A 24,820-nucleotide genomic window follows, 5' to 3' on the forward strand; every position below is an offset into this window, starting at 1 on the left:
ACCAAGTCAACCCATGGCCCCAGAACACATCCAGATAAATTGAAATAAAAATGGCTGTTATTACTGAGGAGTTTGAATACCACTTGCCTGAAAGTGAGATACCTTCCATAATAGCACCTCCCTGCTACAGGCATGGAGCCTGCTATGATAGCTATTTGATGGGGGAGAACAAGCTGAGTACTTTCTAAAGATATACCACTCCAAAAAGAGCAAGGAGGCAGGCCGTGAGTACATGCAGAATGTTCTAGTCTCACAAAATAGGTAAAATAATTTGCTTCCCACTGTGTTAGGTGAATGGAAAAATATAAAGAAGGGCTTAAGTTCTTTTACTGATGGGCAGAATAAGACAGAAGTTTGGGACGAAGGACACCTTGGCTCCAAATAAGTTATCGTTTCCTAGCTAACCCTTACACCTCAGTTTATAGTTTAAGTACCTCTTACTCTTATAAATTTCCCTGATCACACAGATAAGTGTGAAGTCATGTCTCTTCACCTAGCTCCTTGGATTTAGAAAGAAGGTTAAACCGTGGAAAGGTAACTTCTAAAATTCAAAGACATAAATTGCATGAAGTGGAAAAAAAATGTATAGCCTCCTATTTTCACAATTTTTAACTAATGCACTTAGACAATTTGTATGTTAGGGCAGTAATATATAAAGAAGAAAGTAATAGGAGACTTTTTTTTTATTACATACAACAAGGTAAAGGCAAATACAGTGAGATTTCCTGCCTACAATAGATATTAAGAGAAGAAAATTAATCACTCATTCCTTCTTAAACAATGTGGCCCACAGATACAATAATTCTTATTTTATATTCTAGTTACTGCAGGTTTGAATCACAGAGCTTGAACTATTGCCTAACTTTTTCTATTTGGACTTGCACCTGTATCTGCAGCTTAGGCAAGCAGGTGTCCAGTTAAAGTATCAACCTGTCATACAGAATAGGGAAGTGAAATGATTGGTTAACATGTTAAAATGAATACTGACAGATCCAGGTACACTTTTATGGCAAAAGCTGACATAGACTCATCATGGATGAGAAAGAGGGTGCAAGTGAGGAAGAGGTCAGAACTCTGAGGCCATTTGAGCCTAAATATCTCAACTTTTGAAGGTGCTAATTCACCCCAGTCATGAGTGACACACTGCTTTTTATTGACCAAACCCTGTTCTACTATAATCAAAAGAAATGATTCTCTTTCCTGGTCCCTTATTTAGGTTTTCTAAATTCCTGCTATGAGTGAGACCATCCAGTATTTTTCTTTTTCTTTCTGACTTATTTCGCTGAGCATGATTCCTTCTAGCTCCATCCATGTTGCTGAAAAATGATGGAAAAATTATATAAAATAAAATATTAATTAAAAAATAAAATTAAAAAAAGAAATGATTCTCACTTGATAAAGATTTAAGGAATCATTAAATAAAAAGTTTCATTCTATCTTCTTCCCCACTTCAATCATGTTCAATTAAATAAGGATTTACTAGCAGACTGCAGGTTCCAGCCATTAAGCCAGAAGCTAAACATACAGAGGGAAGATGAAACAAGGTCTTTGACCCCAAGGCAGAGACAATTTATTTTAAATGTTTTAAGATTTATTTATTTTTATACGAGAACCGGAGTACAGGCCAGATTCAAGTGAGGGTGAGAGGATTCACTGGAGACAGAGCGGGGAACAGAACAAGCAGACTGACAAAATGCACTGCAGAGGGGAAGCAGCGGGTGAGACAGGAGAGGTCTGCTCGCCATGTGGGTTGCTCTGAGGCCTGCAGGGATTGAACCGGTGCTGCAGAGGTTGCGGACAGCTTCACAGTGAGGCGCTCAACCACCTGCGCCACCAGGGAGGCCCAAGGCACAGACAATTTATAACCAAATAACATTTCATGGCCTGGATAAACGACATGTGTTTAATCATAGATCAATTGATGGACACTTAGTGCTTTTCTGAGATTTTTGGCAAATATTAATGATGCTGTCATAAATGTTCAAGTGTAAGTGTTTGTTTTGTTTACTATATGTCCTCAAATCTTTTAGGAATGGTCAATTCTCTGGTCAATAGTTTGATTAGTCTATTGTTCAATTCAAACCTGTATTGTTCCAATGGGTTTACCTTGCCCTAAGCACCAGTATTTATCAAAAAGTTGGGAATCAGGAGATGGAATCAAGGTCAGTTAAATGATTATTAGCTCTCATACTGAGATTCAATTCTATTATATTTTATCTCAAGCTTTACTTTTGTTGCTGTAAGTTCTTGTGTAGTATCCAAAATTCCAAAGAAGTTGATTCTGACCATTTTTGCTAGCTTATTTGTTGCTTTTGTTCAGGAGACAGACTTTTGCATTTCCCTTCAATGCCAGTTTCACTGACATCCACTCTCTATATTTTTGTAACTTCTTATGAATCTATAATTATTTTAAGAATAAAAAATCTTTCAAAATTTGATTTCCTATATATATGTAGTTGATGGATTGCTGAATAAACAATGGTTAATAATAATAAATAATATTAAAAATTTACTTATTTTTGTATTTTTCCAACAGTCAAATAATTAAACTAGAAATACTTTTTCTTAAAAAAAGTTAGAGACAATGGTAGTACAAATAATTTATGTCAAAAATTACATTTAATTTAATACAGATTTATCCTACTTTTTTCCAAGACAAAGTAGGTGAATATGGTATTAGTTCAGAGAGAAAAATACATAACTATATATATAGCGATATTTCACCTCTGAAAGTAGGATTAAATATATATGTATGTACACACACACATTTTCATTTCTGAAAATTGGACTATAAAAAAAGTAGGGCATATTTTTTAATGTAAAAAATAGACAAGGCATGTTAAGCACAGAATCACTTCAGCTGCTAACACTATGTTTTTATTTCCTTTTGAGACAATGTTGTTTTCTGTATTTGACTGAGAAATATTTAAATTGTAGTTCTTTTAAAGAGCATTTATTTCAAGTGTGTAGTAAGTTCTGATACTGCAATTATTGCTAATTGGAAAAATTCCAACTTGCTTGCTGTGTTGAGAGTCTCATGATTTTTGTCTTTATTCCTTTCTCCTTTTGTACTTTGAATTTGTGGAATGAAAAATAGACTGAACTAATATGATAATTTCAAGTAGATAATACTATAAGTAAATTAGCTTAAAAGCTTTCCAGATGGTGCAAACTCAACAGTGAGAGGTTCTGCCTATCAGTGACCCCTCTAAACCACTTTATCATAATAATGTAAAGGTTATCCATTCATTGAGCTGAATTTCACTTCACTAAAGCAATGTAAAAAAATAGTTTTCACTTTAAGTATGAATTTATAATCAACATTTGAAAATGAAAACGCATTATTTTTAATTAAGGTATATGTGATGTTTTAATACACATATATAGCAATATTCAAACTACTTAACATAGCCATCTCATCATATATACCATTTTTTTTTTAAATAGAGGCATTTATTTATTTATTTGTTTGTTTTGTTTATACATGCACTGTGTACAGTCAGAAGCGCGGGAGGGTGAGAGAATTCACCAGAGCCAGAGCAGGGAACAGAGCAGGCAGAAGGACCGAAGTACACTGCTGAGGGGAGCAGCGGGCGGCAGGAGAGGTCTGCGCGCCATGTGGGACCCTCCTCCGGTGGCCGGGGAGCAGCCGGGGATTGAAACAGCGCTGCAGAGGCCGCAGGCAGCTTCGCAACCCAGCGCTCAACCGCTGCGCCACCGGGGAGGCCCATATATACCATTTTTTGAGTGTATGGTAAGAATATCTGAAGTCTACTCTTAGCAAATTTTAAGTATACGCTACAATATGACTGACTAAAACCATCATATTGTACATTAGATCTCCAGACTCACTACTCTTACATAGGTGAAACTCTGCATGCTTTGACCAACATCCTCCATTCCTCCTGCCCTACTCTCTGATTCTATATATGCATTTTTTAAAAATATAATGAGATCATACAGTATATTTTATTTCTTTGTTTGACTTATCTAACTTAGCATAATATCCCCCAGGTTTATGCATACTAATGCAAACAGCAAGATCTCCTTTTAAAAAAAAATAGATTTATTTATTTATACACGAATCAGGGCACAGGCCAGATGCACAGGAGGGTGAGAGGGTTCACCAGAGACAGAGCAGGGAACAGAACAGGCAGACTGATGAAATACACAGCTGAGGGGAGCGGCAGGCAAGACAGGAGAGGTCTGCTTCGCCATGTGGGATTCTCACCGGCCAGCAGGGATCAAACAGAGGCTGTGGACAGCCTGACAGAGTGGCGCTTAACCGCCTGCACCATCAGGGAGGCCCCCAAGATCTCCATTTTTAAGGATGAATGATGGACCCTTCTCTCATTCCTTCTCTCTTTCTCTCTCATTGTGTGTGTGTGTGCGTGTCCGTGTGTGTGTGTTTATGTTACTTTGTCACAATCAAGTAATATATATGAATATACTGTACATATGAAGAAAATGCTATATCCATTAAACAAATGGTTATGTAATTTTGGCCATATGTACGTATATAATTATGCTACTGTCTAATGTTTATGGAGTATAATATCTGTCTCAGGTAATATGCTAAAAGATTTGATGGTTTCCTATTTTTACAGAATTGCCTACATTAGATGGAAAGTTAGTCCTTAAAATCTCACTTTTAAATTGAAGGGTTTGAGACTTAGAAAGTATAACAAAATTTTCAATGTCACATAGCTGGAAAATATTTGAACTGAAATAGAAATTATGCCTCTAAAGCCTAACCTGAATTAAATAAGACATGTAATCACTTGATTGAGTAAAATAATATGAAGTAAGGCTTAAAAAACAGTGTAGATGTAATGTTAAGGGAATGTGAGACTAGAGGTAAAATAAAGGTGCTGAAAACTTTAAAATATTTTGATTGAATATATATGATCACAAAGAAGAAAACTATGATTATGCATGCTAAAAGAGAATGGAAATATATTACCTTAACCCAAAGTGATGTAAAATCCATGCTTACATTTGTGTTAGCGTTGGCTGGCTGAACAACATTTAAGTTTTCTGAAAAAGTCAAGTAAGTTAAAAAAATTTGATTTGTTTTGGGGAAGGTTTAGTTTCTCATAGCAGATGCATTAAAGCTAGTGAGTGAAAGTTCCATGCAGGAGGCCGGAATGCAAAAAACCCACCAGGAAGCCCACCTAGGAACAGGAATGAGGAAGCCTGCCTAGAGGATTCAGACAATGAACCTTCCCCCTCCCTACAAATCTTTTCTCAGACAAAGAAACTCCCCCCATCCTATAAACTTTTTCCTGCCTTAGGAACCCAGTCTGCCACCTGACCTCTCCTCACCCTATAAAAGCCTGCCTCCCCCTGACAACGTGCGCAGCTTCACTGACCCCCACCGTGGGTCCATGAGGTCGCTCGGGCCCAATAAATTTTCCCTTCCTTTGAGAAATTTAGCCTGGCTCTCCTTTACCGCGCCAAACCTTTCAGTGAGTTGCTTGGTGGATATAGAAATAGTCCCTAAACAAAATTTTCTCTCTCAGAGTATGGCAACATAATTTTTGAGCTTTTTTTTTTTTCCCCCTCACTACTTTCAGCCATTCCTCCCATTCAAGCTAGTAGGCAGACACTTCACTCCATAGACACTTACGAAATTTGTAGCGATATATTTTGTCTTTGTTTTTCAAAAACTAGAAGAAAATATGTGAAGGAAAAGGGATTTGTAACATTAATTTAATATTCACCAAGGTGGGAGGAAAGAGCCTTGGGATCTGTGAGTAACAGGAAGATGTAGACTGTTCCTTCCAGAACCTGCAGGTTGTGAAGGAATGCACAGGAAAGGGCAGTGTGGTAGACAGTGTGGTGTGCAAGACTCCTTGTTTCAGGCCTGGCATTACCAGTCTCATCAAGACCCTATATCCCCACATAACACATGAAGAAGAATGAAAACTCTGAAGTTCACAAAACAGTATAATGAGGTTCCTAGCAATACGCAAAGTCAATGGAGACCAATCTGAAATAGACAAAAACTTGGCTCCAAGTAAGACCCAAAACTTAAGGAAATCTCAAAAGTTTAGACAGAGGGTTACCATCCAAAGAGTGACTGAAGTCATGTTTTCATCTATTTGGGGACTGTACTCAGAGTAGATATTAAGTTGATTTGTCATAAATAAAAAATAATGTGGAAATACATGTTTACTTGAATTTGTAAATGAAAACCCATGTCTGATCCAGGTACATAAAAGTAACTATATAATGACTGATTCTATTTCGAAATCAAATATATTAAAAATTAAGCCATCTATAATTTTCATGTTTTATATTTATAATTGCATTTTTTATGTGGTTTATAAAATGGAAATCCAGCTCAATATAGGAAAAATTCCTCTAGTTACACCAATACCAGTGATTTTCACTGCAGATTTTTCAATGTATTATGGCACTTATTTCTACAATTAAGCTTTATGTTAGTTAGCTATCTACAAAGCTTAAAATCCCTACTCATAAATTTTTTCTTACATATAAATTACTTTCTTGAATGAGATCTTAATGTACAAAATGCCATTCTTATTCTTTAACAGTACAGTTATGAATATCTGTTTACATTAAAACAGACTGGTTTGCAAATGAAAAAGACCCCATTTTTCCCCCACTTAAGGTGATGTAATGCTTTATTCATGATCAGCTTACTTAGAAGTAACATATGTCATGGAAGATGATATTTGTTATTTTTCTTTTATTAATTTCCATAAAGCTGAATTTACAATGTATTGAAATTTTCTTCAGAGTTGAATCAAAGAATTTTGAAAATTAAAGGCTTCTAGGTCTTTGAAAAAGGTATACATTTTGATAGGTTTTAAGTGACAAGTTTTCAAAAAAATTTAATTTTCAACACTAAAGTTAGTGTTACATACAGATGTTGATTTATAATGATGCACACCTGAAACATATAAAGCTATAATGCAAAGTTACATGAATAGAAATTGTAAAAATTTTTACTTATTCCTTGACATAATAAAAGTGCAGATCCTCAAAGAAAGAATATCGATGTATAGCCCAGTTAAGTAAGAAAACATTTCTAAAATTTCCTACTAATTATGACAGTCTATTATTTCTATATTATGCTGATGGATGTGCATTAGTTATTTCTATGGCTCTTTAAAAAAACTCCTGTTATATTATGTCTTGAAAGAAGAAGACACCTTTACATCTGAAAAGGGTAACAGGATTTCTTTGAAAAAAATTCTGAATTCAATTCTCAAGCTGGGAAGCAGCTGTTTTCAGACTTGACTGTGTTACTTATCTGGAGTTCTCTTCCATATCCATGACTTCCCTAAGCAAAGACTGTATCTTTGTTGGTTCTGTTACCAGCCTGACTCTCCTGGCTTCTGGAGTAGAGAGAGCTGATTTTAGCGGTCTGCTTAAATATTAATTTTTCCAATCTATGAACCAGGTCAGATTTTGATGCATCCTGTTCACTCTGCCATTTTAAGAGTTGTCTGAAATTGCCCTGAATTTGCTGAATATTTCAGCTCTGAAGAGATTTTTCTTTAACAATAGCCGATTTTTCTGGGGACAGACAGCATGAATCGTTGAAATAGAAGAAGATGACATGCATACTTTAATACTGTTGTGGCAATTCTCTCTAACTCATCTTCAGTTTGTCTACATGACAGGTTTACCTTGAAAAGAAGACCACACAGATATAGTTTCATTTTTCTCTGCCTTTTTTTTTTTTTTTTTTTTTTTTTTTTACTACAGTGAAGTCTCAGAATCTTTCTATTTTCTTTTGTATACAAGTCCCTATCTCAATGTACTTAATGAAGACATTATCCCATTTTCCACAAAATCTTTGAACTGGATTGCTCTCTTTTTTTAAAAAAGATTTATTTATTTATTTATACAAGTACCGGGATACAGGCCAGATTCACAAGAGGGTGAGAGGATTCACCAGAAACAGAGTGGGGAGCAGAACAGGCAGACTGATAAAATACACTGCTGAGGGGAGCAGCGGGAGAGACAGGAGAGGTCTGCTACACCATGTGGGACCCTTGCCGGCAGGCCGGGATTGAGCCAGTGCTGCAGTGGCTGCGGACAGCTTCACAGCGCTGCACTCAACCATCTGCGCCACCAAGGGAGGCCCAAGGATTGCCCATTTAAAAAAAAAAAAAAATTAACTTGTTGATGACACACTTATTCTATTATGATCTGCACTACAATCCTATCATCAAAGAAGAGTGATTACTCTCTCTAGCTTTGTTCCAGCCTTTCCTACAGGACTTCTCAGAGTGAGTCTCTTCTGCTTGTTGACATGCTTTTGACTCTCGGCTTTAAATTGGAGAAATGAGAGGAGAAACCATTCCCAATTTATTTTGACTATCATGGTCTCTGTCATCTTGTTGTTGAAGCAGTAACTTGAATATAACATTTTATTTGTATATGCAAGTGTAAAATTGGTCACTTACTTCTGTGACATTGGGAAGATATTTAATCAAACCTAAATTTCCTCATTGCAAACTAAGGACAACAGTGCTTCTTCAGTATTCCTCAAAGAATTAAATACAATATACATCAGAATGTACTTTTTAAACTGTAAAATTTTATATAGGTGTAAGTAGTATTAGAGTTAAATATCATGCAAATGGATTTAAATAACCTATCATGCGTTTATCCTTTCTTTGTCAAAAGAACTTTTTTTTCAACTAAGGTTACTAAAAATATAAAAATGGAAAGATTAACTGAGATGTGCTAACACAAGATTAAAAGAAATGAAGTGGCATAGCTAATAGCAGGTAGATATAATTATATTTAATTTAAAGTTTGCTTCTTTAGAGGAACATATTGAAAGACATTCAACAAGTGTGAGTGTGATGTTGGGTGAAGATTACATTTGTTTTTCAAAATGTTTTTGGATTATTTACTTTTTGATAGTGAGCATGTATCTTTTTTATGTCACAGAAAAAGTAAGATTGAAAAGAATACAGGTAAAATAAAGACTGGCTCCCTTTATTGTTTTTTTCTCATATTTCATTCACTCTTCAAAATTTTGCATTGTACTTGGGTAACTGCACCACTTTAAGAAAATAGACTTTCAGAGATTCCAGTGGTTACTAAGTTGCCAAATGCAATAGACTCTCTTAAACCATTTCAATTTACCAGATATCCCTGAACTATGCCACTAGTCCATTCCTCCCAAAAAACATTTCCTCCCTTGATCTCAGGGACATATTTTACTTCTTGTGTCCTTTTGCTTCTCAGACTAATCATTCAATTGCCCTTGCTTTAGCTGTCTTTTCTTTCTTGGTCCTTTTAAAAGATAATTTTCAGTAAAGGATAACATCATGACTTTCATATAAATAGAAAACTGAACACAGTTTAAAAACCTACTCATTTGGTGAGAGAATCAGACAGATGTTGTAACTGTTTCAAAAGAGAATATTAAAACAGGCATATCTACAGATCAGGGATATGGAAATGAATATGTAAATGTTAGCAAGACTGGATTTTCCACTGAGTGGAAGGGGAGATAATTAAACATCTGCAAGACAAAATTTTCATGTCTACAAATGACCTACAATGTATAGAGTTATTGGGCCTCCCTGGTGGCACAAGGGGTTAAGATGCAGCACTATGAAGATATCTGCAGCCACTGCAGCATGAGTTTGATCCCAGTCAGGGAATTGACCCAGATGGCGCAGCAGACCTCTCCTGACTCACCTGCTGCTCCCCTCAGCAGTGTATTTGAATCAGTCTGCCTGTTCTGTTCCCCACTCTGTCTCTGATGAATCCTCTCACCCACCACTTCTGACTTGCACTCCAGCTCTTGTATGTATAAATACACAGAACTTTAAAAAAAAAACAAAAAATCAATTTATAGAGTTATCAAATAGCTCAAAGTTCCTCAAAATTTGGAATTGATTTCTAGAATTGTGATGTACGTAAACAAACATGGTTATCTGTTGAAATTTTCTCCCTGTATCTTCCCATAAATATTATTTCTCTTAATTCTGATTGTTCCTTTTTCACATAATGAAATTTAGTATGTAGATTATTAGTCCAGATTTTTTTTAGAATGCTAAAAGATAAACTGAGGGATATGAAATAAATAAATAAGAGTTTAAGCAATAATCAACTCAAATCTGGTAGTAGTAGAGGTGATTAAAAGGAGCTCCAAGGAACTGTGTGGAGTGAAAATTATTTATTTTTTCAAAGATTTATTTATTTATACATTCAAAAATTGGGGTACAGGCCAGAGGTGTGGGGGGTGAGAGGATTCACCAGTGACAGAGTGGGAACAGAACAGGCGGATTGACTGAAATACACTGCTGAGGGAAGCAGCGGGTGAATCAGAAGGGGTCTGCTGCATCATCTGGGCAGCCCCGTGGCTGGGGATCAAACCCATGCTGTGGCCACAGCCAGCTTCATAGGTTGTGTCTTAACCCACTGCACCACCAGGGAGGTTCAAAATAATTTATAGGCAGAAGGGAGCATAAGTAGGGAAGTTATATGAGGCAAAATAAAAAAAAAAAAAAAAGATTGGTTATTGCAAGATTGCAAGGTTACTTTTTCTTTTTTTTTAATATATTTTTATGATGGTTTTGAACTGGAAGATGTTATGGGCTTCAGCCTTTTTTGTTTTTTAAGATTTATGTATTTATTTATTTATGCAAGCACTGGGTACAGTCAGAAATGCAGGAGGGTGAGAGAATTCACCAGAGCCAGAGCAGGGAACAGAACAGCAGAAGGACCAAAGTACACTGCTAAGGGGAGCAGCGGGCACAGCAGGAGAGGTCTGCGTGCCATGTGGGACCCTCGCTGGTGGCCAGGGATCAAACCGGTGCTGCAGAGGCTGCAGGCAGCTTCGCAGCCCAGCACTCAACCGCTGCTCCACCAGGGGAGGCCCAAGATTACTTTTTCTTTAGGGGTTGCCAAATTGGGTCTATCCGGCAGATTACATAACTAACACTGATCAGACAATACCTAATTGCCTGGTTTAAGATTTTTTTTTTGTGAGAACCAAAACTGTAATTAAATTTTGTGAGACTTGGTGGGGTTTATTGACCTGTGGCAGAAGTGGCTACATGTGATACCTACACTGTCTCTTTCTTGACAGGGTCTTAGAAAATGGTTTGCTGATCATTAAACTGCATTGCCTTTCACCTTTTCTCTGAGTCCAATCCTGTCAATAGACAACTTTCCTTCTTTTTTTTTTTTTTTTTTTGTTTAATAAAGATTTATTTTGGGGCCTCCCCTGTGGCGCAGAGGGATGAGCATGAGCGCAGCACTGTGAAGCTGTCCGCAGCCTCTGCAGCATGAGTTAGATTCCCAGCTGGCCAGGGAGATTCCCACATGGTGTGGCAGACCTCTCCTGTCGCTCCAGCTGCTCCTCTCAGCAGTGTATTTCTGTCAATATGCCTGTTCTGCTCCCGGCTCTGTATCTGGTGAATCCTCTCACCCTCCCTTGCCTCTGGCCTATACCCCAGCTCTTGTATAAAAATAAATAAATCTTTAAAAAAATTAAAATAGATTATTTTTTATTTACTTATATTTTATTATTCATTTATTTTATTTATTATTCATATTATGACTATTAACTACACTTAGAGTTTCTTTGCATCCATAACTTTTTCTATGTTCTATTTCCAATTTCATGTGTCTTGAGATAACTTGTTGATTGAACTTTTGATTTTTGATTTTATTTTTTTGTTTTATTTTTTTATTTTATTTCATTTACTGCTAAATAGCATGCTGTTTGATTTATGCATATTAATGCATTATCCAATTTTCTTCTTGTAAATGATTTCTACTTTTTCACTTCTGTGATAAACATATCTGATATGATTTTAGTTTTCTCAAATGCTTAAAGTTCTGCTTCTTGGTCCAACAAATAATATATCTTGGAGGATTTTCCATGTGCAGTTAAGAACAATGTTTATTCTAATATACAGCTATGTACATCTTATTAAACAAAGTGTTTAAGTTCAGTATTATATTATTAATTTTTGTTCTGCATGATGTATTCATTGCTGAATATAAGATATTGAAGTCTCCTACTATTACTGCTTCACTGTCTATTTTTCCCTTCCAATGTATTAATATTTGCTTTCTGCAATTTTTCGTAGGAACGTGTACCTACGTTGGGTGCATAAATATTTACAAAGGTTAAATCATTCTGATGATCTGGCAACTTTGTTGTTTTTTACCATCTTTGGCTTAAAAACTGTCTCCTCAGAAGCTGTTATTGCAAAGATGCCACATTAACAAAATGAAAGATAAAAATCATATGATCATTTTAAAGTGCAGATAAATATTTGGATAAAATTTAGTATCTATGAATTATAAAAACTCTCAACAAATTGGGTATAAAAGGGATGCACCTCAAATAATAAAAGCCATATATAGCAAGACCTTAGCTAATATCATACTCAATGATGAAGAGCAGAAAACATTTCTTCTAAGATTAGAAATAAATTAATGTTCACTCTATTTTTTTTTTTAAATTGCCACTGCCAGCCTTGGCAAGAATGCTGTGCTCTTTTTCTTTTTTTTTTTTAAGATTTATTTATTTATTTATTTATACAAGCACTGGGTACAGTCAGAAGCACAGAAAGGCACATATTATAAAAAACTAGCAACAACAGATGTTGGCGAGGATGTGGAGAAAAAGAAACTCTCCTGCACTGTTGGTGGGAGTGCAAACTGGTACAACCACTATGGAGAGCTGTGTGGACCTACTAAACATAGAGCTTCCATATGATCCAGCAATTCCACTCCTAGGTATTTACCCAAAGGACACAGAAACATCTATTCCAAAGAGCACCTGCACCCCTATGTTTATAGCAGCACTATTTACAATAGCTAAGCTTTGGAAACAGCCCAAATGCCCAAAAATAGATGACTGGATCAAGAAGATGTGGTACATATATACCATGGAATATTACTCAGCATTCAAAAAAGATAAACACATGCAATTTTCAGCAACATGGATGGCGCTGGAAGGGATCATGCTCAGTGAAATAAGCCAGAAAGAAAAAGAAAAATACCGGATGGTCTCACTCATAGCAGGAATCTAGAAAACTTAAATAAGGGACCAGGAAAATGAATAACTATAAGAAAGTGAAAATCAAAATCAACAAAAAACTATGAACCAGAGACACTCTATGGGTGGTGGGGGGCGGGGAGGGGAGGGATTGGGGTCAAAATAAGGGGATTGCAATTGTATGGGGAATATAAAAATAAAATTTATTAAAAAAGAAAAAAGAAAAAAAAGAAAAAAGAAGCTCAGGAGGGTGAGAGAATTCACCAGAGCCAGAGCGGGGAGCAGAGCAGGCAGAAGGACCGAAGCACACTGCTGAGGGGAGCAGCGGGCGGCAGGAGAGTTCTGCGCGCCATGTGGGACCCTCCTCTGGTGGCCGGGGAGCAGCCGGGGAATGAACCGGTGCTGCAGAGGCTGCAGGCTTCTTTGCAACCCAGCGCTCAACCGCTGTGCCACCGGGGAGGCCCCACTCTCACTATTTTTTTAAAGATTTATTTATTTTATACAAGAACCAGGGTACAAGCCAAATTCGCCGTAGGGTGAGAGGATTCACCAGAGCAGGCAGCAGAATGGCAGATTGACGAAATACACTGCTGAGGGGAGCAGTGGGAGTGACAGGAGAGGTCTGCGGGTCATGTGGGATCCTCGTAGGCTGGCCTGCGGAAATGGAACCAGTGCTGCTGAGGCTGGGGACAGCTTCACAGCGGGTCACTCAACAGCCTGTGCCACCAGGGGAGGCCCCCCTCTCACTAGTTTTATTCAAAATAGTATTATAAATCCCAACCATAGCAATTAGGCAAGGAAAAGAAATAAAAGTTACCCAAATCAGTAAGAAAATAAAATTGTCTGTCTTTGTAGGCATGATAGGAGATCTGGAAAACCCTGAGGACTCCACCAAAAATCTACTAGACTAATAAAGAGTTTCAGTAAAGTTTGGATGATATAAAATCATTATACAAAGGTAAATTGCATTTCTGTATTTCCAGTGATTAGAAAAAGAAAGTAGCAATTCTATTACCTACTGCATCAAAAAGAATAAATACATAGGAATAAACTTAACCAAGGAAATGAAAGATCTGTTTATTGCAAGCTATAAGACATTGAGGAAAAAAACAGAAAAGACACAAATAAGTTAAAAATATTCCATGATGGTGGAATGGTAGAATTAATATTGTTAAAATGCCTACTCTCAAAACAAACCATCTTTGTTGATAAAAATGCAACAAAGATGCAATTTCACCAAAACTATTTAAACTTTGTTAAATTCAATCCAATCCATATCAAAATTCTAATGGCATTTTGTCCAAAAATAGAAAAATGTCCTAAATATGTATGGAACTATAAAATTCCTTACTAGTCAAAATAATCTTGAGTAAAAAGAATAACGTTGGAGGCATCACACAATCATACATGTGTATAAAATATGAAATATTACCCAGCCTTAAAAAAAACAGGCAATTCTACCATTTATAACAATAGCCTTGAGAACATTATGATGTAAAATAAGTGAAAAAGAGAAAAACAATAGTATTCGGTATCACGTCTTTTTTTCTTTTTAAAGATTTATTTATGCATACAAGAGCTGGAGTACAGGCCAGAGATGTGGTGGGGGGGGGGGCTTGAGAGGATTCACCAGAGATAGAGTAGGGGACAGAACAGGCAGACTGACTGTAATACATTGCTGAGGGGAGCAGCAGACTAGACAGGAGAGGTCTGCCATGCCATGTGAGTTGCTCCCTGGCCAGTCGGGATCGAACTTGTGCTGAAGATGCAGCAGATTGCTTCAAAGTGCGTTGCCTAACCCCTTGCACCACCAGGGAGGCCCCCAGTATCATATATCTTTTAAAAATGGCCACGTCATAGACTCAGAGAGAAGAAAATTATTGTCAAAAGCTGGGAATGAGGGGAATAGAAAGAGGTTGGTAAAAAGGGCACGAATATTCAGTTGTATGATTAATAAGATTTGAGGATCTAATGTAAAATATGTTGAACACAGTTGACCACACTGTATTATGTAATTGAAGTTTGCTGAGAATAGAACTTAAATATTCTTACCAAGGAAAAAAAGAGCTTATATATATTAAGTGAAGGGTGTGCAAATGAACTTGATGTTTCAATTCTCTCTCCCTCCTTCTCTCCTTCTCTCCTTCCTTATGAATATATGTTCTCACATTGTACATTTTAAATATCTTACAATTTTATTTGTTATACCTCAATTTAAAAAGTGGAGAAAACACTACTAAGGAAATTTTACTCTTCAAAATGACTAAGATGGTAAAACATAAATTTCAGAAATCTGTAAAGTAGAATATTAAAATGTCTCATAACAATATTAAACTTTTATACTTGTCTTGCATTTTCTGCATTTTGAAACGCTATCAAATCCCTTACTTCATATAATGTTTACATTAACCCACAACCCTACCAGAACTTTTGCGAATCTGTTTTACAGATGGATATCCAAGCTCAAAATATTAAGTGATTTACCCAAGGTATTAGTGGCTATATTAAGGTATAAAAGTCAAATCTTATTTTTGTGTGTTTTGTTTTCCAGTATCTCAGAAAATGAATATTACATACAGGTGTGCCATGAGTATTTAAAAAAAAAAATCTTTCCAGGTTATTCTAATGTGGTTTGAAGCTGTGTTTGAGAGCTTAATCTTGAGGACTAAGAGGTCAGGGTATTCCTATGGACTGATTATTTCTTAGTCATTCATTTATTCATAATGGTCCTTGCAAGGACCTAAAAGGACAGAATATAGACCAAAAGATTTTAGAGTTAATTTACTAGAGAACTTGTTGATGTCATAGCCATAAATATGCTACCATTTCTTTTAAACCCAAAAGGGACATCGGTATTTTCTTTTTATGGGAGTGTAGAAGAACTGGGGTGTAAGCTAGAGTTGTGGGGGGTGGAGGTGGGGTAAGACAATTCACCAGAGACAGAATAGTGAGCAGACAGGTGGATTTACTGAAAAATACTGCTAAGGGGAACAGCCAGAGAGACAGGAGAGGTCTGCTGTGCTATATGTGGGGTAGCTCTTTGGCTGGGTATTGAACTCAGGCTGTAGTGGTGATAGCATTGAGACTTAACCCTAGGCCACCAAGAAGGCCCAACATCAATATTTTCTTTATTCATGAGTATATATTCTTACAGTTAAGGGAGGAAACTCACATTTTACATCTGAGATTTATAGCAATGCAATTCAATTTTGCTACCTATTTTTGGTTTATTTTTTAAGATTTATTTATTTATTTATACAAACACTGGGTACAGTCAGAAGCACGGGAGGGTGAGATAATTCACCAGAGCCAGAGTGGGGAACAGAACAGGCCGACCGACGAAATACACTGCTAAGGGGAGCAGCAGGCGAGACAGGAGAGGTCTATCACGCCATGTAGGACCCTCACCGGCAGCCGGGGATTGAACCAGCACTGCAGAGGCTGCAGGCAGCTTCGTAGCCCAGTGCTCAACCACTGCGCCACCAGGGGAGGCCGTTTTTGGTTTCTTTTAAAGCCTTGTGTGTGTGTGTGTGTGTGTGTGTGTGTGTGTTTTACTTGCCTATATTGTACAAGGCAATACAAGGTTATACCATCAAAATGATACTACTTATTTTTTTGATAATCTATATTATTAAATTCTGTTTATATAGTGGTGTGAAGATGTTAACAATTAAGCCTACAAATTGATTTATATAATTAATAATTAAACAAGAAAAATCAATTGCAGAACAAGAAACCTTTCTATATATAGTTAAAAGAAGTAAAATTAAAAATATTAATAAAAATAAAAGCAACATTTAGTCTCCTGTCTCTCTGACTAGCAAGCATAAACAGGACATGTGTGATTTCTTTCATCTTTTCATTGTTCAGCATATTACTGGAAAATTCTGTCACCATCTTTTACTGCAGGTTAGAAGAAGCATTCAAATAATATCTGAATACTCACAAAGAAGGGACATGGTCTATACTGACTGCTATTTGTGCTTTGTGTGCACATACATATTTTGTTTTATTTTCCAGTCTCATGTAAATGCACTGTATATCTACCATTTCCTCTCCTCCTCATTTCCTCAGCATGTAAAGCTATATCATTCTCTTTTCTGATAATGCTATCAGAATATATCTCTTCCACTTGGAGCCATATATTTAAGGTGGTATTAGCACAGTTTAGGAAAATGCCTCAATGCTAGGTAACCTCTTGTACTGGGAACTGAAATGCTGCTGGATATTGCCTGCTAACCTCAGGCAAAAGTTGCCATTTGCACTATTTGGGCCACCATCATTCCTCTGGTTAGCTGTTTGCCATACGTGCTCTAAGAGCTTCTGAAATGCTGGTATATCAGTTAGTCTCTGCTGAATTGGACTTCTTTCATCTATTTGGGGATTAAATGCACTATCTGCTTGGTAAATTTTATCTTGTCATCTTGTTATTCTAAATGTAGACTGGATTGTCAAGTGTGAGAACCAATAATTCAGAACCCACTGGAATTTGATATAGATTTGGATATTGATATTTATTTCAATATTGTAAAGTCTAGGAAATTCGAAGGCCAGCTTACAAATAAATAAATTCAAGAGATTCAAAGTCAATAGACAATCTACATGTACTTAAATTGTATTGTACTTTGGAAATAAAGAAGTTCCACATTGATTCATGCTGCTAAAAATGTACCTCTGGACTTGATGATTACATGATGACTGGAGTGAGTTGGGTGAAGCACCTGCATCTGGCAAGGGACATACATCAAATCCCTTACCCTGAATTGTCTTAAACACTCTTGTGTATGACAGCAGGCAAGTCATGGCTAAGGACCACAGTTCCCATTGTAGAGTCTCTTCAAAGTGAAATGGGGAGTTGAAGTAACAATCCAAGTAAAGATATATTTATTAAGTGAAAATGTAAATTTTGAACTCAATAACCATGAAAACCCATTTAGCTTTGTAAACTATGTTTCCATGATTTTCTTAAGAATCATTAAAAGGAAATTGTGGTGGATTATAATTAATCAATAGCCACCTGTGACACTAAATCCTCCTCTTCAGTAGTGCTGGGTGAATAACCCAAAAGCATTTATTTTAGGGTAGAAGAATGATGTAGCTGAAATTCTAAACTCCTTAGTCCCTTTTCCAGGCATGGTTTCTTGATACACGTAACTGGATTTTACTTGGTGTTAATAATTAGGTCTTTGATAAAATACTGGTTAACTACTTTCTACTCCTAATGTTTTAGTAAAGTGAGAGACCTATGTAACTGCCTTGCAAGTGACTAATTTATATAACCAAATTACCAGGAAGTTGTTTTTGTTTTTTCCAGAGAAAAATAAAGCAATTTTTCTTTGCCATCTCTCTGTTGGTTTCAATACAGGCCAGTTGTTGTTCCAAATGTTTAGGAGGAATAACTATACACAGATCCTTGCTAAATTCACAGCAGAGGAGCTCATGCCCAGTCTATCCCTGTTAACATGTACCCAATATTTGGGGCCAATGGCAAAGGCAAGTATAAGACCATGCTAAATATTTATTGAATGCTTACTATGAGTTACCTATAATAATAAAAACTGCAAAATGTATCTTGGGGACATGAAGACTGGATAATTTGATCAAGATTGACAGCCTGAGAATTTCAAGGGCTTTTATCATGAATGCGTGTTGCACTTTGTCCAAAGCTTTCTCAGGATCTATTGATATTATCATATGGTTTTTATATTTATTTTTGTTGATGTGATGGATAACGTTGATTGATTTTCGGATGTTAAACCATCCTTGTGTCCCTGGAATGAATCCTACTTGGTTGTGGTGAATTATCTTACGGATACATTGTTGGATTCTGATAGCTAAAATTTTATTGAGGATTTTTGCATCAGTGTTCATTAGGGAGATTGACCTGTAGTTTTCCTTTTTTGTGTTGTCCTTGTTTGGTTTTGGTATTAGTGTAATGTTGGCTTCATAGAATGTGTTTGGTATTGTCCCTTCCTTCTCAATTTTTTGGAAGAGTTTGTGAAGGATAGGCACTAATTCGTCTCTGAATGTTTGGTAGAATTCATTTGTAAATCCATCAGGTCCTGGGCTTTTGTTTTTGGGGAGGTTTTTGATTACCATTTCAATTTTGCTGCTTGTAATTGGTCTGTTTAGGTGTTCTATTTCTTCTTTATCTAGCTTTGGGTGATTGTAGAGTTGTAGGAATTTGTCCATCTCCTCTAGATTGTTGAACTTGTTTCCATACAACTCTTCATAGTAGTTACTGATTATTCTTTTGATTTCTGCTGTGTCTGTGGTGATTTCTCCTCTTTCATTTGTGATCCTGTTTATTTGTGCTTTCTCCCTTTTTTCCTTTGTGAGCCTGGCTAGGGGTTTGTCTATTTTATTGATTTTTTCAAAGAACCAGCTCTTAGTTTCATTGATCTTTTGGATTGTTTTTTTAGTTTCAATTTCATTTATTTCTGCTTTGGTTTTTATTATTTCTTTTCTTCTACTGGTTTTGGGGTTTTTTTGTTGTTCTTTTTCTAGATATTTGAGCTTCGAGATTAGGTTGTTTCTTTGAGTTCTTTCTTGTTTCTTGATGTGAGCTTCTATTGCTATATATTTTCCTCTTATTACTGCTTTTGCTGCATCCCATACATTTAGGAAATTGGTGTCCTCCTTGTCATTCAATTCAAAGAATTTTTTTTAATTTTTTCTTGGGATACAAGGAACATACCTCAACATCATAAAGGCCATCTATGGCAAGCCAACAGTGAGTATCATTCTCAATGGTGAAAAGCTGAAAGCAATTCCATTAAGATCTGGAACAAGACAAGGATGTCCACTCTCACCACTGCTTTTCAATATAATACTGGAAGTCCTAGCCAGAGCAATAAGACAAGAGAAAGACATCCAAGGAATCCAAATAGGAAAAGAAGAAGTCAAACTATCACTATTTGCAGATGATATGATAATATACATAGAGAACCCCAAAAACTCCACAGAAAAACTAATTCAACTCATCAATCAGTTCAGTAAAGTGGCAGGATACAAAATCAACACGCAAAAGTCAGTAGCCTTGCTATACACAAACAATAAATCTGAAGAAGAAGAAATCTAAAAAAACATCCCTTTTATTATTGAAACAAAAAAAAAATCAAATATTTGGGAATAAATCTAACAAAAGAGGTAAAGGACCTATACAAAGAAAACTATAAAACACTGCTAAAAGAAATAGAAGAAGACACAAAGAAATGGAAAGACATCCCCTGCTCATGAATTGGAAGAATAAACATTATTAAAATGGCCATCCTACCAAAAGCAATCTACAGATTCAATGCTATTCCAATCAAAATTTCAATGTCATTCTTCAAAGAAATAGAACAATTATTGATGAAATTCATATGGAATCACAAAAAACCCCGAAAAGCCAAAGCTCTCCTGAAAAAAAAAAAAGAAGGGAATGGAGGCATCACACTCCCAGACTTCAAACTATACTACAAAGCCATAATCATCAAAACTGCATGGTATTGGAACAAGAACATACATACAGACCAATGGAATCAAATAGAAAATCCAGAAATAAACCCACAGATTTATGGTCAACTAATCTTTGACAAAGGAGCAAAGACTATGCATTGGAGCAAAGAAAGTTTGTTCAATAAATGGTGCTGGGAAAACTGGGTCGCTACATGCAAAAGAATGAAGCTTGACCATTACCTCACACCATACACTAAAATCAACTCAAAATGGATTAAAGAACTAGACATAAGACCTGAAACCATAAAATACATAGAAGGAAATATAGGCGAAACACTACGTGATTTGCACATCAAAGACATCTTTACAGACACATCACCCAAAGCAGTGATAGTGAAGGCAAAGATAAACAGCTGGGACTACATCAAATTAAAGAGCTTCTGCACAGCAAAAGAGACAATAACAAAAACAAAGAGAAACCCCACCAACTGAGAGAACATTTTTGCACACAACACTAATGATAATGGACTGATCACAAAAATCTGCAAAGTACTGATGAGACTCAACAACAACAAAGAAAATAATCCAGTCAAAAAATGGGCAGAAGAGCTAAAAAGAAACTTCTCTGAAGAGGAAATGCATATGGCCAACAGGCATATGAAAAATGTTCAACATCACTTGTAATCAGGGAAATGCAAATCAAAACTACCATGAGATACCATCTTACACCAGTGAGAATGGCACATATTAAAAAAACTAGCAACAACAAATGCTGGCGAGGGTGTGGAGAAAAAGGAACTCTTCTGCACTGTTGGTGGGAGTGCAAACTGGTCCAACCACTATGGAGAGCTGTGTGGAGATTTCTGGACCTACTAAACATAGAGCTTCCATATGATCCAGCAATTCCACTCCTAGGTATTTACCCAAAAGACACAGAAACATCAATTCCAAAGAACACCTGCACCCCTATGTTTATAGCAGCACTATTTACAATAGCTAAGCTTTGGAAACAGCCCAAATGTCCAAAAATAGATGACTGGATCAAGAAGATGTGGTACATATACACCATGGAATATTACTCAGCATTCAAAAAAGATAAACACATGCAATTTTCAGCAACATGGATGGCGCTGGAAGGGATCATGCTCAGCGAAATAAGCCAAAAAGAAAAAGAAAAATACCGGATGGTCTCACTCATAGCAGGGATCTAGAAAACTTAAATAAGGGACCAGGAAAATGAATAACTATAAGAAAGTGAAAATCAAAATCAACAAAAAACTATGAACCAGAGACACTTTTGGGGGGTGTGGCGGGAGGGGAGGGATTGGGGTCAGAATGGGGGGGTTGCAATTGTATGGGGAATACAAAAATAAAATTTATTATTAAAAAAAAAAAAAAAGATTGACAGCCTGAAGCCCTCATCCCTAGAGGAAATGATGACAACACAGGGAAAAGGTCTTTATTTTTTTAATAACCTAAAAACCAAGTTTAAGGTTTTATATTAGCTTGTTCTCACTCTGAAAAATACAAGGCACTGGGCCTCCCTGGTGGCGCAGGTAGTTGAGCGCCGCACTGTGAGGCCGTCCGCAGCCTCTGCAGCGCAGGTTCGTTCCTGGCTGGTCGGTGAGAATCCCACATGGTGAAGTAGACCTTTCCTGTCTTGCCTGCTGCTCCCCTCAGCAGTGTGTTTCTTCAGTCTGCCTGTTCTGTTCCCTGCTCTGTCTCTGGTGAGTCCTCTCACCTTCCCACACATCTGGCCTGTACCCCGTTTCTTGCATTAAAAAAATGGATGAAACTTTAAAAAAAAAGAGAGAAAAAATATAAGGCACTGGTGTGAGGAGATATGAGAGAGAGAGGAGAGAGGGGAAACTGGAAATTGGAAAGGGGAGAGGGAGAGAGGAAAGAGGGATGCTGAATATCCATGCTTTATCTAGGTACAGGGGCTCTTTAGCTTTGAGATTCATGACCAGAACAAACTACAGACCTCACTGGAGACGTGTCTACAGTGGCAAGTGGGATGAGCACACTACTTAGTTTTCTTGACAATTTGTGGCACTGTAGGAACAGCTAATGGGTTTCTGTTCCATCATACAACTAACATATTACCTTATTTGGAATGCCTTATGTTATGCTGTTTCCAAACACATCACTATTCAAAGTTAACTTCCCTATGACACACTCTGATTTCACAATTTCCTGTGACTCTCTTTTTTCAGGGTACTCTCATCTGTTTTGAGTTTTGAGTTTGATGACTGCACCCATAATTGGACTATACTGTCCATTCCTGCACTTTGTAAAATCTTCAGAAAAAAACAAAAGTTCATCTTTGCTAAGCTGCATTGTTGTTTTGGGTTTGTTTATCTGCTAATGTAGGAAGCAGGTGCATTGGTCTCAGCATTTACTAGTTATATCAAGAGCCACTTGAGGTAATTCGAGGTCAAGGACACCATAGCTTTGATTGTCCCTCCCACCCCAACTTCCAGCAACAGACTAAAGAGTCTAACGAGTGCCCACACGCTGCTCCTTACTCTGTGTTACTTAGTTCCTGGTAATACTGAGGTCTCATTTTATAGGTTCAAGTGTTCATTTATAGACAGTTTACATGGAAAGCAATTGCTTGTTTATTGTTTAAGCAAATACTAATTTCGGGTAGATGGGATTAAGAAAGCAATATGTCAATTATGTGGAGAGTCAAGTGATTTTTTTAGTGAATCAATAAGTCATGTTAACTTACTGAATACTTTTTTGGATTATTTTTATTGACTTATAGTAAAAGGGTCCCCAATCTTTCATTGTTTGTAATATAGTGAAACCTGATATCATTTTTTTTAAGAGTTATTTATTTATTTATGCAAGCACTGGGTACAGTCAGAGGCGCGGGATGGTGAGAGAATTCACCAGAGCCAGAGCGGGGAGCAGAGCAGGCAGAAGGACCGAAGTACACTGCTGAGGGGAGCAGAGGGCGGCAGGAGAGGTCTGCGCGCCATGTGGGACCCTCGCCAGTGGCCGGGGATCGAACTGGCGCACTGCAGAGGCTGCGGGCAGTTTCACAACCCATTCCTCAAACGCTGCGCCTGGGGAGGACCAAAACCTGATATCTTTTAAAAAACATTGGTATGATGAAGGATTAGTGAACTTAATGTAGTATAAACATGTTAATTTTCCATGATACAGGTTGGAAATTATACAATGTTATAATGCAATTTCATTTCCACTTAAGAAATCTATTTTAATTAAAAAATAGCAAGGAGAAATACAGCTACTGAGTCACTGACCAGGAGTGATCACCTCTTTGAAAAATATGAATTTTTAGTTAAAATTCCACATGAGACTGTTTAATTTTTAAACTCTCTGTTAGTAAAAATCAAACTTTAACTCCTGAACAAGGGCTAAAAGATGATAAATATAAATTGTGATGCATCCAGATAATAGAATATTATTCAGCACTCAAAAGCAAATGAAAAGACATTGAAGAGCTCACAGAGTGCTATGTAAAAGACATCAATCTGACATTACACGTTTGTTTCCAACAACATGACATCCGGAAAAGGCAAAACTATGGAGACAGAGAAAAGATTAGTGTTGGGGGTGGGGGTTGACTAGGGGAAGCACAGAGGATTTTTAGGGCAGTGAAATGTCATTAAATATTGACCTGAAGAATGGTCAACACCGAGAGTGAACCCTAATCTAAACTGGACTCTGGGTTATCATGATGTGTCAAGGCAGGTCCATTGATTACAGCAAACATTCCACTATAGAGGGGGATGCTGATTGTAGGGGAGTTTGTGCATATGTAGTTGTAGGGATTATATGGGAACTCTGTACTTTCTCATCAACTTTGTTGTGTCCCTAAACCTGCTCAAAAAATAAAGTCTTTTAAATATTATTTTTAAATTTAAAGAAATAAATGTGCATGTTTAACTAACATTGTATTTTGCCTGTGGCTCACACCTCAAATTTCTCTGTATTCATTGGGTATATGAATTGCTAGGATCATAGCAAATTAACTAGAGGAATCATTTTACTAGCTAAACATGTTTTCTAAAATCCAAGGCTGATGTAATTTTTGGTTTGAAATCAGAATGATGCTGAGACAGCATTCTTTTTCCTTGACCTTCTTCTGAAAACAGATTGCTTCAGGGGCTTTGAAACACAAAATATGGGGAGGAAAATGTAAGGTGTCAGTTTCCATAAAGACAAACAAGGGGCCTCCCTGGTGGTGCAAGGGGTTAAGACACAACCTATGAAGCTATCTGCAGCCACTGCAGCACAAGTTCAATCCCTGGCCAGGGAGTAACACACGTGTTGCAGCAGACCTCTCCTGACTCGCCTGCTTCTCCCTTCAGCAGTGTATTTCGGTCA

General features: G+C 36.8%; 1 long non-coding RNA gene across 8 annotated transcripts in view; it reads right to left on the minus strand.

Annotated features, from left to right (window-relative positions):
• Positions 1-24,820, minus strand: part of LOC119239975 (uncharacterized) — a 192,804-nt gene that overhangs the window by 21,451 nt on the left and 146,533 nt on the right. The window lies entirely within an intron of this gene.

The sequence above is a fragment of the Talpa occidentalis genome, unplaced genomic scaffold (genome assembly GCF_014898055.3).
Source record: "Talpa occidentalis isolate TD23 unplaced genomic scaffold, MPIMG_talOcc4v2.1 talOcc4.12, whole genome shotgun sequence".
In the NCBI taxonomy this organism is placed as follows: Eukaryota; Metazoa; Chordata; class Mammalia; order Eulipotyphla; family Talpidae; genus Talpa; species Talpa occidentalis.